Below are 14,338 nucleotides of genomic sequence, written 5' to 3' on the forward strand. Positions count from 1 at the left end.
TAGGGCGGTCGACACGGCTTCCTAAGGATAAATGTTTTAAGCCTATAGGGGTCTCCCAATATATACGCAACGGTACGTGGGAGCACAATCCGTACTGGCACTTTTGGTCCCTCAAGAGGAATCACCCAACCATCAGCGAGGCCAATAGATACCAGGTTTTATGACGCCGGAACACGTCTCTAACCTAGACCTCTATGTTGTGCGTTATGTTACAAAGCATTATTAAGTTCATTCAGTTTATTTTATGTTGATCTTTCTTAGAAGTTTTCCTTTTGAGGTTCACCACGAGATGTATAGACAACTTCCTAAATGCAATCTAAAAGATGATAAGCAAATTTTATCTCTTTTTCAACAATGAAAATCCTAGCTACAAAGGGAAAAGAAAAACACCATCTTTTCTCAGAGAGCAATCAACACACTCTAAATGCACTTTCCCTAAACCAATCATGCAAACTATCAAGATGCAAATGCACAATGCAAGTGTTTGTTTTCCACTTTCTTAATATTGATGCCTAAAAAGAAATCTTTTTGCACAACTTTGAATTTGCTTTTAAATGACAAATACAAACAAGTTTACTTTTTCGAAATCAGAAAGGGTAGAAGAGATTACAACACTAAACGATTTTCGAAATGAATACTTGTTTTGACACTCAAAAGAGACAAACTCAAACCAAAAGCAAAAATGAATGTATAACCAACTGTAAACAGCCAATGAACTCTCTCCTAAGATCACAATCAACAGATCTGAATCAAGGGCTACAGGATGACTATTTCACTCTTGCAAAGGGAAACTGTAAATGATGTCACAAACACATAAAAACACTCACAGTCCTTTGTACAAAAGGAGGCGGAATTTAAGCAGAGAAAAGGGGCTATCAGACAGGTACCTATGCTGGTTACAGGCTGCAAAAATCAGAGATCAAAACAAGGCAAGACAGAGCAGAGAATCCCAGCTGCACAAGGCCTAACTGGATCAGCGCACTTGTATAACAGGGAAACTGAATTTCAACGCAGGTAGCCTTCACGGGAACTGCGTTGAAATGCAGAGTCTCTTCACAGAGCCCACGCTGAAGGAGAAACGAGAGTTCCTCACTGGGTTCTGGGTCACGGTTTGCTATTTAATCTACAGTTTCAGGCCAAATCAAAGCAACAAGCAAGGTACAATCAAAGGGATGCTTTGAAGCAGGACTAAGATCTATCACAAAGGATCATCAAATCATTTGTGAGTCCATTGCTCAGATCATAGACAAATCCAGTGATTGGGTCAAGGCAGCAGCTGTCTACTTTGCATCTGAGAATAGCAGATGCAGTTCGATTGCTGCTCTTGAGTCTATGAAACAAACAATGATAGAAACACAAATAAAATGACTAAACAGATTTCCCCAGCGGAGTCGCCAATTTGTTGTGGGGAAAAATGCCTATGCAGGACGATCCTATCCACCTAAGGTGTGACAGTGCCTTAACAACAAACAGAAATAGCTATTCTAGTATTCTTCCTTTATGAATTAAGAATGAAGAGAGATGGATGGACTAACCGGTGTCTTCCGTTTGTCCCTCAATCCGGTTTCTCTTCTCTTTGAGAATTCCCAGCTACTTGCCTTCTCGCTCGCCCAGCTTCAACAGGTTCCTGCAAGATCACAATAAGGGAACACTACACAAAGACATAGATTCATATTCATAACTAGTTCAGGATTAGAAATAAACCAAATACACTAATGCAATCATACATCAAAGACACATCAACATATAGGAGAAACCAAGATAGCTTTATTGATGAATAACAAGGTTCAGGAGGAGATACAACCAAGAGAGTTCCAATCCAGCATCTCCTTCCCAGCAAATGAAATTCCTATCTTCACCTCCCTTCAAAGCATTAAGCACCCAATGATTCCAATCTCAAACCAACAGCAATTCTTTGCAATAACAAAATTCCAGCCTCTAGATCTCATGGAGAAGAGATCCATATATAGATGTTTGGAGTGAGGATGAGTCAGCTTGTGATCTGACTAGTGTCCTCTCTCTCTGTCAGTTCTTACTTCCACTTGGAGACTAAGAGCCTCTTACTCATCACTTAGTCGAACTCATCAAGGCAAGTGTCATGGAGGAAGATTCTGGAAGCTTCCACAGTCTTGACACCTCTCACAAGAGACCCTGACATTTGTCATTTTCCGCTCAGCACACCCTGGTAGTGCTTCCACCTGCGTTGCAATGCAACTAGCCAGTGTAGCCTCTGCATTTCAACGCAGGCAGCTAGTGGAGCTTCTGAATTGATCCTGAATTGACTTGTTTTTGAGCAGTTTCTGGTGGAGAACTTCTGTGAATTGCTGTGGTTTGTTAGCCTTGTTCCTCTAGGGGTAGGAACAACATGTTTAGGGACTTTGGATCCCTTGGATTATGGACATTTCATGCTTATAGCTATAAGGCACAAAAATGTCTATAACACCCTTCCATGTTTTCCCCAAGGCCCCGTAAGAATCCCCCTCTCTCCCTCCAATTTCCTGCACTTATTACCCTTAGTCAATTCCACCAACCCCACCATTATGTCACCAACTTCCATTCCTTTCCTCGAGCCTCTCCCACATATTCTCTTATCCTCAAATTTATTTGAGGGGACAATCATGCCAGCGCATAAAAACAATAAAATAATAAAATAATAATATCTTTTAATGTCAGGGAGACCTATGGATTCTTAAGAACCCAATGAATTTAAATACTAAATAAATTGTGTTAATTTATTAATTCTAAGTTAGGATAAAAGGTTAATTAATGACTAATCAAGTTTAAGGCTAACCATAAGCTTGATCGTTCATAAAGCTTTAGGTTAATCATAATTTGTTCATTAATCAAGCTTAACAAGTAGTTAATCGTCTCGTATAATAGGCTATAAAATACTAGCATATTCTTGCAAGATGTGGGAATGTATCTAGCATACACATACCTCATACGTATACTGATAGTTCTTATAAGAATCAAGAACATAATTCAATTACTTAGCAGGTATTTTAATAACATAACATAAGATAATAGAATCAGGGAGAGATAATTACATTAATTTGGTGCAACTTTTAGAATCATTCCTAATGAATTCCTTTAATTCATGGGTCTTAGCCTTTAATTTCTTTATTTCTTTCTTTCTAGAAAATTGTCTCTGATGTTGAGATGAATTATGTTTAGACTATTGTGAGGAGACATCTCTATCCTCTGGTTCTTCAAAAGTATTCTACTATTGCTTTTTTTAGATTGATGGAGGAAAACAAAGGTTTTGATAAAGGATAATTGATCATACTTTGGTTGGGACAACAATATTGGAGAAGAGAGAGGTGAGTTTGTAGAACTTGGAGAGGGAATAGCTTGAAGTTGTTACTAGAGGTCTTGGATAAGATGTCGTGGAGAGGGTTGCATCATAGCAAGATGGAGGAAATAGAATCATTATGACAGGGACTAGTATAATTGGAAAAAGGGAATGTTAGATCATTTTCTTTTAATGGAATATTAGAATGTACCTTAGAATCATGGTTAGTGAAAGAATTATCAAAATCATAATTCTAAGATGTGGGATCTATAAACTTAGCTTGAGTCATAGAATTTATGATTCATGGTATCAAGATTCATGAATTTAGGGGATCTATTTTTTTTTTTGGAAATTCATCAACCCAATGAATGGACTTTTTGCATATAAAACATCCAGTCTTTTTATAAGGAGAAGAGCTTTGTTTGAATATACTAGATATTTTATTTGGAAAGATCTTAAACTTTGTTTCAAATATTTTCTATAAGAAAACTCTTGAAACCTTTTCTTGGATTTATGTTTTGCTTTTTTGTGACAACCAAAGTCATATGTTTCTAGCTTAGAATTATAGAGTGTTGAATTAAGCCATCTACAATTTATAGTCTTTGCATTTTTCCTATAAATTGTTTTCACTTTCGAGATGCATAGATGAAAGAGACATTTTATTAATATCCAAGCCTTTTTGTTCTAATATTGACTCCATTAAATTTGGATTTTTTTTTCCATGATCTCGAGTAGTATCTAATGACACACGCTCTATGGGTTTCTCATTATGATATAAAAGATACTACATTACACATTTGTAACCTTCTCTTTGTTTCATACTACATAAACATTGACTGAGGAACATGTTAGCAACAAATGACTTGTCATTACATTTTGTACCATATAAATCATTTATAATTTCATTAATTAGATCCTATAGAGGGTGAGTGTTGGTTAGTATTGGAATCCTACTTAAGACTCCTAACTTCAACCACCAGTTTGTTGAATGGCCAGTAAAACCCCAAGTAGGTCATAAGATTGTTTCATATTCACTAAGTTTTCCATGAGGGAGGGCATGCTAGGATTTTACCCATCCTTCCCAAATATTAAGGTTTTCACCTTTGCTTTTAGTTTTAAAGGTGTTTGGACTTTGTTAGTGATTTCTTTTCCTAGTTTTGGTTTATACTCATGAATTAACTCCCTTCATTTTCTATATCATGGTCACTAATTTCCTAGTTCCTAGTTTATTTCTTAATTTTTACAATATTCACTATAATAACCCCTTTACTACCTTTAAGAATCTTGGTTTGTTACCAATACGGTCCATAAGCACTTCGACCTATGGTGTTCATGATTCACCTACACATACTCGACTATTTAATTTTTATTTATGGCTCTTTTGTGCTCTTTAACTTATCATAAGTTTATTGCTACTACATATATTATATTACAAAGAATTGGATGTAATTAAGAAAGAACACAAAATAAACACATAAATTTTGTAAGATTCAATTGATCAACCTAGAAGAGGATCTAGAATCTAATTGAGAAACAATACATTTAACAATTTGAGATAAGAGAAGAAAAGAAGAATAATTGGAGCAATGCAATTCTCATTAACCTTTATAAGAAAACTCATCCAAAGATGAAATAATATAATACAATGCAATTGAATCCAAATAGTATTCATGAAACTATGCTAAGCTTCACTATATGTAAAGCATGAGAGAACACACTCTACTTATCCAATGTGCTTGCATGAGGGAGTTAACTTGGATTTTACTAGCCAAGTGGAGTAAACTAGATCCTAGAAATAGGATCTACTCCTCTAGTCTACTCCTCTAGTGTCCTCGAATATCTAGAAAATAAGAATTATCCATACATTGGAGGAAAGAAGTTCTCTAGCTCCTAGAAAATAGGAATTGACCCTAGAATTAAGGAATGAAACACTCCTATCCCTAGAAAAGTAGATTTTACTTAAGATAAAAGTGGAATGTAACTATGATAAATATCTACAATTAAGGGATGGAACTCAAGTACACTCTAATAGAGAGAAGACTATACAGGTGCAGAAAAATGATGCATGTACACCAACAAATTTATCCTATAGAAACCTAACATGCAAAAACTCTAGTTCAAAAATGACTTTCTAAACTCTTTGTTGAATTTTAGGAAATTGATGTATAGAGGTGATTCTAAGAGTTTTTTCCTTGTGCAAATGAATTAAATGCTATCAAGTGATCACCCTCTACTCTAATGCAAACTCTTTATCTAATTTTTGTTAAGATCACAAACAAAGAGAAACCCAAAACACCAACCCAAAAACCTATAGTATATATAGGAAAAGACAACACTAATGAAGTGTGCTTAGTGTTGAACCAAAAATGCATTCGAGATAGAAATATACTCAACCATGAGCATGTTACACATGAGATGCACAAATACACATGAAATAGAAAACATTCCAACCACAAGAGAATGCCAAAGTTATAGTGCTTGTACACTTAAAAAACTTGTATTTGAGAGCCTTGGCTCAATGAATAAAAGGAATGATTTGCAAATGGAACTTGAGTTGTGTATTTATACAAAGCTCAAGTAGGGAATCCTACCAAGAGGGGCCATGGGCCCACATAAATAGGGGATACTCTCAAATAGGGTTATTGATCTTACATATCAAAGTTGATTAGGGTGCCCTTGGCCATAACCTAGAGATATAATAAATAATTGTAGTAATGAAACAGTAAAATTGGTTGTTGCCAAATATGGGGATTACAACTTTCTAAACACCACCCCTTGAGATGAACATAGGGCTACAAAGAGATGGTGAAATATAGATGAGAGTGAGTTTATGGATACTTAACTCAATATAAGGGCAACCATTGATGCAAATAGGAATGGGTTTTTATAAATATTCAACTTTATAAAGGTTGATTGTAGCTACAATACAAATAAGAGAAAAATTATGAATGTCCACCTAAATACGAGTTAGAGTGGGTTTATGAGTCCCAACTTAAGACAAATGAAAGGGTTTAATGAAAACCCAATTTGATAAAAAGTTAATAATGCTTGAAAATGAGGACTACATTATTGTATTTAACATTCCCTCTAATCTAAACTGGATTGTGGAAAAAAAACATTTCATCACAAGCTACATCCATCCTTCACATTGAATAGGAGCCAAATATACCTTAAACACCAAATTTCCCACAATGATGTTATTTCATAAGTTGGTGAAGAGAGATTTTAGTAGAGGCATAGAATAAAAATCCACTAAAATATGCTAAAAGTTATCTATAAAATTATAAAAAACTATGTTTCTTGTATAAAGTTTTCTTATGGAACACATGTGAGGGAGCCATTCAAGATGGTAATAAACTAAAGTGAAGACATGAACAACCAACTTAAGGTGCTTTTGGGTTAATGATATCCACTTAAATCACCTAAATCCCTAGATTCTCATTATATAGATAGTCATGGAATGTGTTCCATACATTTGGATTGGGTTTTGATTACTTACCTAGGTTTTAATTACTTACCTAAACCTATTTATAAACAATCTTATATATCAATGTAACATCATCTATGTAACACAATCTATCTTTGGAGCTATGTTAATTATGGTTAACTGCCAAAAATGATTTTTAATGCCACTGTCATGCTTTGGATTTGTTGTCCCCACTTCTACTATTTTCCCTGACATGATATCATATGTTTGGTTCTTGGATCAAATGGATTTGCAGAGACTGACATGAGTTTCAAATAAAGTTAGTGGACTTGATGAAGATGTAGTGATGCTATTTGTGATGCATTAAATATTGTGCCCAGTTTAGGGCAAGAATTTGAGTCGTTGTAATTGTTCCTTTATGGTTGTGATTTTAAGATGCGTCGATTATCCTCCACCTGAACTCTCTATGATCACTGGAGTCTTCCCACTAGATTTTATATTTTTATATCTATTGAAAAGTCTATGTGGTCCTTGAAGACCTCTTTGACTCTTTAGTGAGTAATAGTATTTGTTAACTTTGTGGCAGGTGATGCCAAAGATATATCTCAGCTCTAGAGTTAAATTGAATGAAACAAAATTAAATCGTTAGAAATAAAGATCGGAGGATTGTCTCGACTCCGTAAACCTTAACCACAGTAGAGGAAGTGTGTGACATCAAGAATTGACCAAGGCACTCTTTGGCAGATGTGAAGCTATGTATGGTTGTAGTGGCTCATACACGACATAATTTCTAACCTAACGACCCTTGAAGCTTGTTGTAAACATAACCATTGACTGAATACCGACTAGTATAGTTGACCAAAGCTGAAAGAATATCAACAGCCAGAGTGGTTAAGAACAAACTGAGTACTTATCTGTCCATTGTGTGGAGGTTGATGGAAGCCTTGAAAAAGTTTTTTATTTGTTGATAAAAAAAGGATCAACTAGCTTGTGATTTCTAACTAGACACTGTCAGACCATGAGCCTTGTCCTTGTAAACTGATGGATTCCTAAGAACTCTCTAGATTGTAAACAAATTTGGAACAACCTATGAGTAGGCTTGTTTTCTTAGGTTGTAGACCAGACTATGTCCTTGGCTGTCAATGTTGGCATTAACATAGGACTCCGCATGTGTCTTTGATAAACAAAAGTTTACTAATATTAACGGATGTCATTGACCCTCAATAATTTTCATTACACATGTAGGAGATAGAAGTAAAAGCATATCGTGTTCCTAGAATAATATGGTAAGGCCTTGGTCTTGATTAGCTTTAGGGCACTTTTGTCGTATGATCACCTTGTTGGTTATTGACTCACATGGACATACTTGATGTAAGATTGATGGTTAGAAGAGTTTGTTTTGGAGTGCATTGACTTGTTGGTAAGGTGTGCTATGAACATGATGCATGCCCATGCTCATAGATTAGGTGCATCATAAACATTGGAAGCACACATTAGTTGGTTGAACCAAGAGAAGCTTGGAAGGGAACTTGGTGAGGAAAGTAAAAGAGGGTTTCCATGGGAAACCTTATAAATAAAAAAGCACTACAAATGATGGATTAAGTGGCATAGAGAGCTTGACTATCTTTTATGGACCTGGGTGTTTGGGCTACATGCATACTTGACAAGTTAGACATTCCACACTTAGGGGTTGTGACAACTAGTGAAAGTGTCTTTAGGAACAAGTACCTTTTTGGTGCAATCATGGGATGCCTCGTTCAGTGCACATCCATTGGGCACACATCTAATAGGCACATGTCCATTGGACCCACTTGGGTGCACTTGGATGCACTTAGGCACAATGTTGAACTCATTATATGCACAAGATGCATTGAATGCATTGTTGAGAACACTAGCTGGACGTATTGGGTGTAGTTGGGTGCACATGTTGAGTGCACCATTAGATGTTGGAGAAAAAAAAATCAAGGAGGGGGCAAAGGAACCATCATGCATAGTTGAGTTGGAAATGTGGGTACCTAGGTCCATTTAGGTTTGGAAGGGCTTGCAAGTACAAGATGAGTCTTGCATAAATAGTGGATGCCTCAAAGATGCTAAGGAATTGAAGATCATTCACAAAGAGAGTAAACAAGCTTTGTGGTTTGTGATAAGTTCAAGGTTAGTCACAATAGGGAAAATTGCATTGGCCTAGTGAGAAGAAGAAGAAGTAAAGACCTGTAGGAGATAATTCTACAATCACTTTAAGGGTTGGACTATGCAAGTTTGTTGGGTAATAAGCAAAAGGCAGTGTTACCTTAGATTCATTATACATATGTAATAGAGTTGTATCCAGGAAGCTACGACTCCTTTGTTGTATATATATGACATCCTTGATATAATAAACCTAAGGAACCTACCATGGATGTCTCTTATACATGTGTGCTTTTTAACTCATAAAATTTTTTGAAGGTCAATATTCTTGTTTTTTTTTCTATTGGTTGTGTTAAATTATTATTGGGATGTTTTAAAGGTTGCAACTCGACATGTGCTTATTGTTTGATGAACATGGTTGAGGAGGACTTAGTTTCTTTTCAAATATTGTAGCTTAAGGAGAAGTTATGGATAAATTTTAAGTGAAAAGGCATAACATTTTTGTAGTAGGCATAGACTAGCCAAGTATTTGCGACTGAGGCAAGGCAATGTTGCATGATTAAGGTGCCAAAATAGACTTGGGAGAAACTCAAATTTTCAAAAATAAAATGGGGACACTGTAGGTTCGTGACAAGTGGTATTATCACAAATTTTGAGATAGTTTTGGTGTTTCGTACCACTTTCACTACCATGACAAAGGGTATTAGAACAATTCAAGTATTCTTCATCACATATGGATGAACTCGAGGCAAATAAGTATGATTTAAGATGAGTTTCCATGTAATCTAAAGAGTGGCTTGAATATTTGAAAATGAAAACTCAGTTCCTTGGTGTAGTACGTAGAAAAGATGGTATATTTTCATAGCCTTTGATGATTCCAATGCTCAAGTGACCATGACATGGAAGGTTAGTAGCAAGACTTAGAGAGAGGTTGAGTTGATGGACAAGAGCAGGGTTAAGATAGCAAGGTAGAATTGACACTTTGAGACTTGGGGAAGAATCGTTGGCCATGCCTGTGTAGATTGGATGGCATAGAAGAAGAACATGGGAAGACAAGTAAGAAACTCAAATTGCGTAAGTCCAGACTTAAGAATTGTTATATGCCATTTTGTCACATCTGGTCAATAGGCCTATAAACCATATCAATCAATATATGTGAACATGTTGTCATCATACCTTCACAAAGCCCTAAGCATGACCTTTCCAAGATGTCTGAGTTTTTGGGATTAATTACTCAAAATCAATGTTTTTAGCCCCAACACACCTTGTCCCTTTATCCACCTACGTTTAACGTTGGTTTCTCCCTTCTGCACCAGTGTTGGTTAGCACTTGTTGCTCCCTTCAGAAGGTGTGTTGATTCTAGAAATTCGGGAAAATTAAAAAGAATTTTGAAGCTTCCTCTTCTAGAAGCTTATAGGGGTTGTTTTAACCATTTTCCATTGATAAGAAGCTCGAATCCTATCTGATCCTACCTTGGAGACTTCACCTCTTATCCCTTGATCTCATTCTCCCATCATATGTGGATCTCAATCCCATTATGGTACATCCTAAACTACCTCACCTATTCTATAAATTTACCACCATCCATAGCATCAGGGTTGGATTTTGGAGACTGGTCATGCCCTCATGCTGCTACCTTGAACCTAAAGGAGTCATCATTTTCATGCATTTGGGTGACATTGAGGTGTGATTTGTGACAAGGAAAAACAAGTTAACTTGGGGAGATCTCTACAAGATCAGCTACTATTTATGGTTGCAAACTCTCTCCTATTTCTATTAATACAAAGAGTATCTTGTTTTCGTATATGTATTGTATTATGTTTGCATTCATGTATTTCAATGCCTTGTTGGTTCATTGAATAGAGATGTTAGACTATGCTACTTGGTTGTTGTGGATCCTCTGCTTGTTTTAGTCATGTGTGCAGGTTCTAATTATAGCAGTTGGAGCTACAATTGGAGCTTGCAAGTGAGGAGGAAAAGAAATATTGCTACAAATACGAGGTAAGCCTCTTTCCCATTCTCTAACTTCTCTAAGGAGAACTCTATATTCTTTGCCTTCTGTTGTTCTAGACCAGTCCACTAGGTCTAGGGAGTTCACCTTTGTCCGCAATCATAAATTTTGCATAACAAATTGGCGACTCCACTAGGGATCAATTTCTTCCCTTAGTGGTTTCCTTGACCTTAACATCCTTTTCACCTCTTGAACTGACTTTGATTGCCTCACTCATACCTTAATTTACCATAGGAAAACCCTTTCTGAGCTTGATTTGTTTTTTTGTGTCGTATTTTGGCCGAATCTGCCTCAGTGCACCTCCTGGTCCAAATACAGAGCGCCCCAATGCGCTCTCTCCTTCTTTGCACCTATGTTGCAGAGCACTAGTTCCTGTTCTGCACCTGCGTTGATCCCTGTAAGATGCAAAAAAAAATTCTTGCCTTTCTCTTTGAATTGATTTGGGTCCAACTTGTTTTCTTTGTGTCTCTGAGTGTGTCCCTATATCTAAAAATCTAATCCCTTGTGTGAAATTGCATGTTTTTCTTTCATTTTTGCAAGAAAAAAAACCCCTCAAATTGTATATGAGTGTTAATCTACTTTGAATGACATCCCTTTTTATATTTGGATGTCCTTTGTTAATGAAATCTCATATTACATTTGATTTCATTGGGTTGCATAATTTTTGTGAAATTTCTTATACTTACACTTGAATGATTCTTTTATTGTATTAGTGAAAGAAGGTATTGTTGTGCATAAGTAGTCTTCTTATATTGTTCTTTCGCTAATTTGGAATCATCTTGTGTTTTTTTTAAGAATTGTCTTGCATAGATTACATTTGCATACTTATAATTTTCATTTTCACTACAAGAAAGAAAATTGTGCATAGATTACATTTGCATATTTTTCATGGAAATTATGCATAGATTACATTGCATGGTTTGTCATATAGGGCCTTGATTTTTATTGGAATAGTGAAGTTGAGGAGATTTATTGTTGCATCATTTGTTTGTTTCATTGTTGATTGATTTATTCTTCCCCTACTTAGTTAGGTCTTTCATTGTTAAGAGGAAAATGAAAAGAGTTATTTTTGTCATATTAGTTGCATCATAGGTGTGTTTAGGTGACATTGATTTTTGAGCCTTGAAATCGAAACATAATTCAAGATCAAATTTGAAATTTACTAAATTAACCTAAGGAGCATTTGAAACATTAGCGCATATCTAGAGGTCTAGGCTAGAGATGTGTTTCAACAACTTTAAGCATAGGAGTTGTCGTTTCTTATCAGCGTTACATTCCAGGGGTGATATCTCATTCCACGTACATAAGTATATAAGACCATTCTCTGCATACCTTCGGGTATATTGGATGGAGCTCCATGCATGATAAGTATATGGGAACACTCTCATCGACCGGTTACGCATTAGACAACACTAACACGAATTTCACTTCCACGTACTTTCGGGTATATTTTGGAAGTCCCCTATAGGTTTCTATCTCGCCATAGGTAACCGATTCAACCGCCTTGTACACTGTGATACACCGAACACAACATTCAGAGAGATTTCTTGACCGTACGTAATTCCTTGGTTCACCAAGGTGGTATATTGCAATTCACAGTTACTTGGTAAACCCTTTTACCTAGTTACCCCTGTTTTGTTTTATTTTGTGTCTTTAATTTCTAAAATCAATTAATTAACTGCAGAACAACATCCTCACTGTGGAACAACTCCTTAGTGGATCTTAGGTTGAGACTTATGGTGACAGTTCCCAAGTCTACCAATCAAGGAAACCCCTCTGATGGGAATCCTGGTCCTTTTCCTCCTTTTGGAAATATTAGTGCTCCTTATATGGCAACGTTGTCCCTTCCCATATTTACCATTGGTTTTCCAATTTGGTTTTTTTCAAAATCTATGGTTCTAAATGTCCAAACTGCTCCTCAACCAAGTTCTCCTCCACCTGAAAAAGTTGATCTTGATGTTGATCCTTTGCCTTCTTCGCCTATTCCATCTTCTTCCTCTTCATCTGTTAAAAGCCTCAAAGTTAGTAACCAGGTGGATAATAAGAATAAGAAAAGGAAGATTAAGAATAAGAAAAATAAGAAAAGGGGCAACCAAGCAACCATTGCTACTGATGCAACTGATGTTGAGAAACCTTCAAATCCCCACAAAGTTAAATTCCTTTGCATGCTTTGTAAGGGTGATCACCTTCTTAGATATTGTCTCAGTATTCCCATGGTGTTTGAAGTGTGGTCCACAAGCTCACATCATCCTTTGTCATCAGCCTCTCGAGATCATGTTGGTGATAAACCATCAACCAGTGACAGTAAGGTCCATGGGAAGAAGGGGAAAGTTAATTTTCCTGTAGTTTATGTGAAGGGAATCATCCTATTCACCTTTTTCCTTACATGGATGAAGCCTCAAAAGTGTTGGAAAACTTTACAACTTCTCATACTTGTCTTTCGGTTGGTTATCGAAAGCTTTCTCCTAATCCTCCACTAGTTAATGAAGTGATTGATAAGAAATTGAATCCAGTCAATCCCACTCTCTCTGAACATGAATCCCATGAGTTCATTCTCGACGAAAAATTGGTTGAGAAAATGGTTGACTCAATTCCACCTTCATTTGATCGTACCTTTCTCATAGAGAGTGAGTCTCATACCAATCAGGATTTTCTTGTTTCTTCAGGTTCCAATGAACTCGGGGGCAATCCTTCTGTTCCAATAGCACAAGGGGATAATCCTCTCATTCGCACAACACAGGGGAGAAATTCTCCCATTCCCATAGCACAAGGGGGAATTTCTCCAATTCCGACGACACCTCCTCCAAGTAGTATGGTCACTTCCTTTGATCAGATTCGACTGGCAGGATATCGTCTTCCTCCTTACGTGCCTTTCCAAAACATAGTACAAGCTTATAATATGCCCATACCTGGCACAGTCATAGATGAAAGCGTGTTTGTTAGTATTTTTTATTCAACTACTTGGAAAGATTTTGGTTCTTCGCAGCTTGTGTTTGTTACCCAGAATAAGTTGGCATTTAACAAAGGAACCAGTCAACCGTTAGGGATCCTTCCTCAATTTCCTATTACTTTGGGAGGAAAGACTATCTATATTGATGTGATGGTAGTCCAATTTCCTTTATATTTTAATTTACTCCTTGGGAGTGACTATGTTTATGTGATGGGAGCTCTTATCTCTTCACTCTTTCGTGTGATGTGTTTCCCGCATGAAGGAATAATTATGCCCATTGACCAGCTTTCATTCGTTGGTTCTAACTTGACTCGCAATCAACCAGCATCCCTAAATGGTGCTTATGTACAAGTGGTATCTCCTCGCCATAGGTTAATTATGTGGAAACCTGTTTCGTGCATGTTCCATGCCTGCATCTAGTGATGATCTAGTAGGTGATGTAGTGCATCATGTACTAGGAGCACTAGTGTCTTATCTTTCCCTTAGATCCTTTGATATGTATCCCTTCCAGAGCATTGTTCTTCCATTTGA

Source organism: Pinus tabuliformis, chromosome J (genome assembly GCF_031772625.1).
Source record: "Pinus tabuliformis cultivar Carrire ecotype Pingquan chromosome J, CPIR1, whole genome shotgun sequence".
NCBI lineage: Eukaryota > Viridiplantae > Streptophyta > Pinopsida > Pinales > Pinaceae > Pinus > Pinus tabuliformis.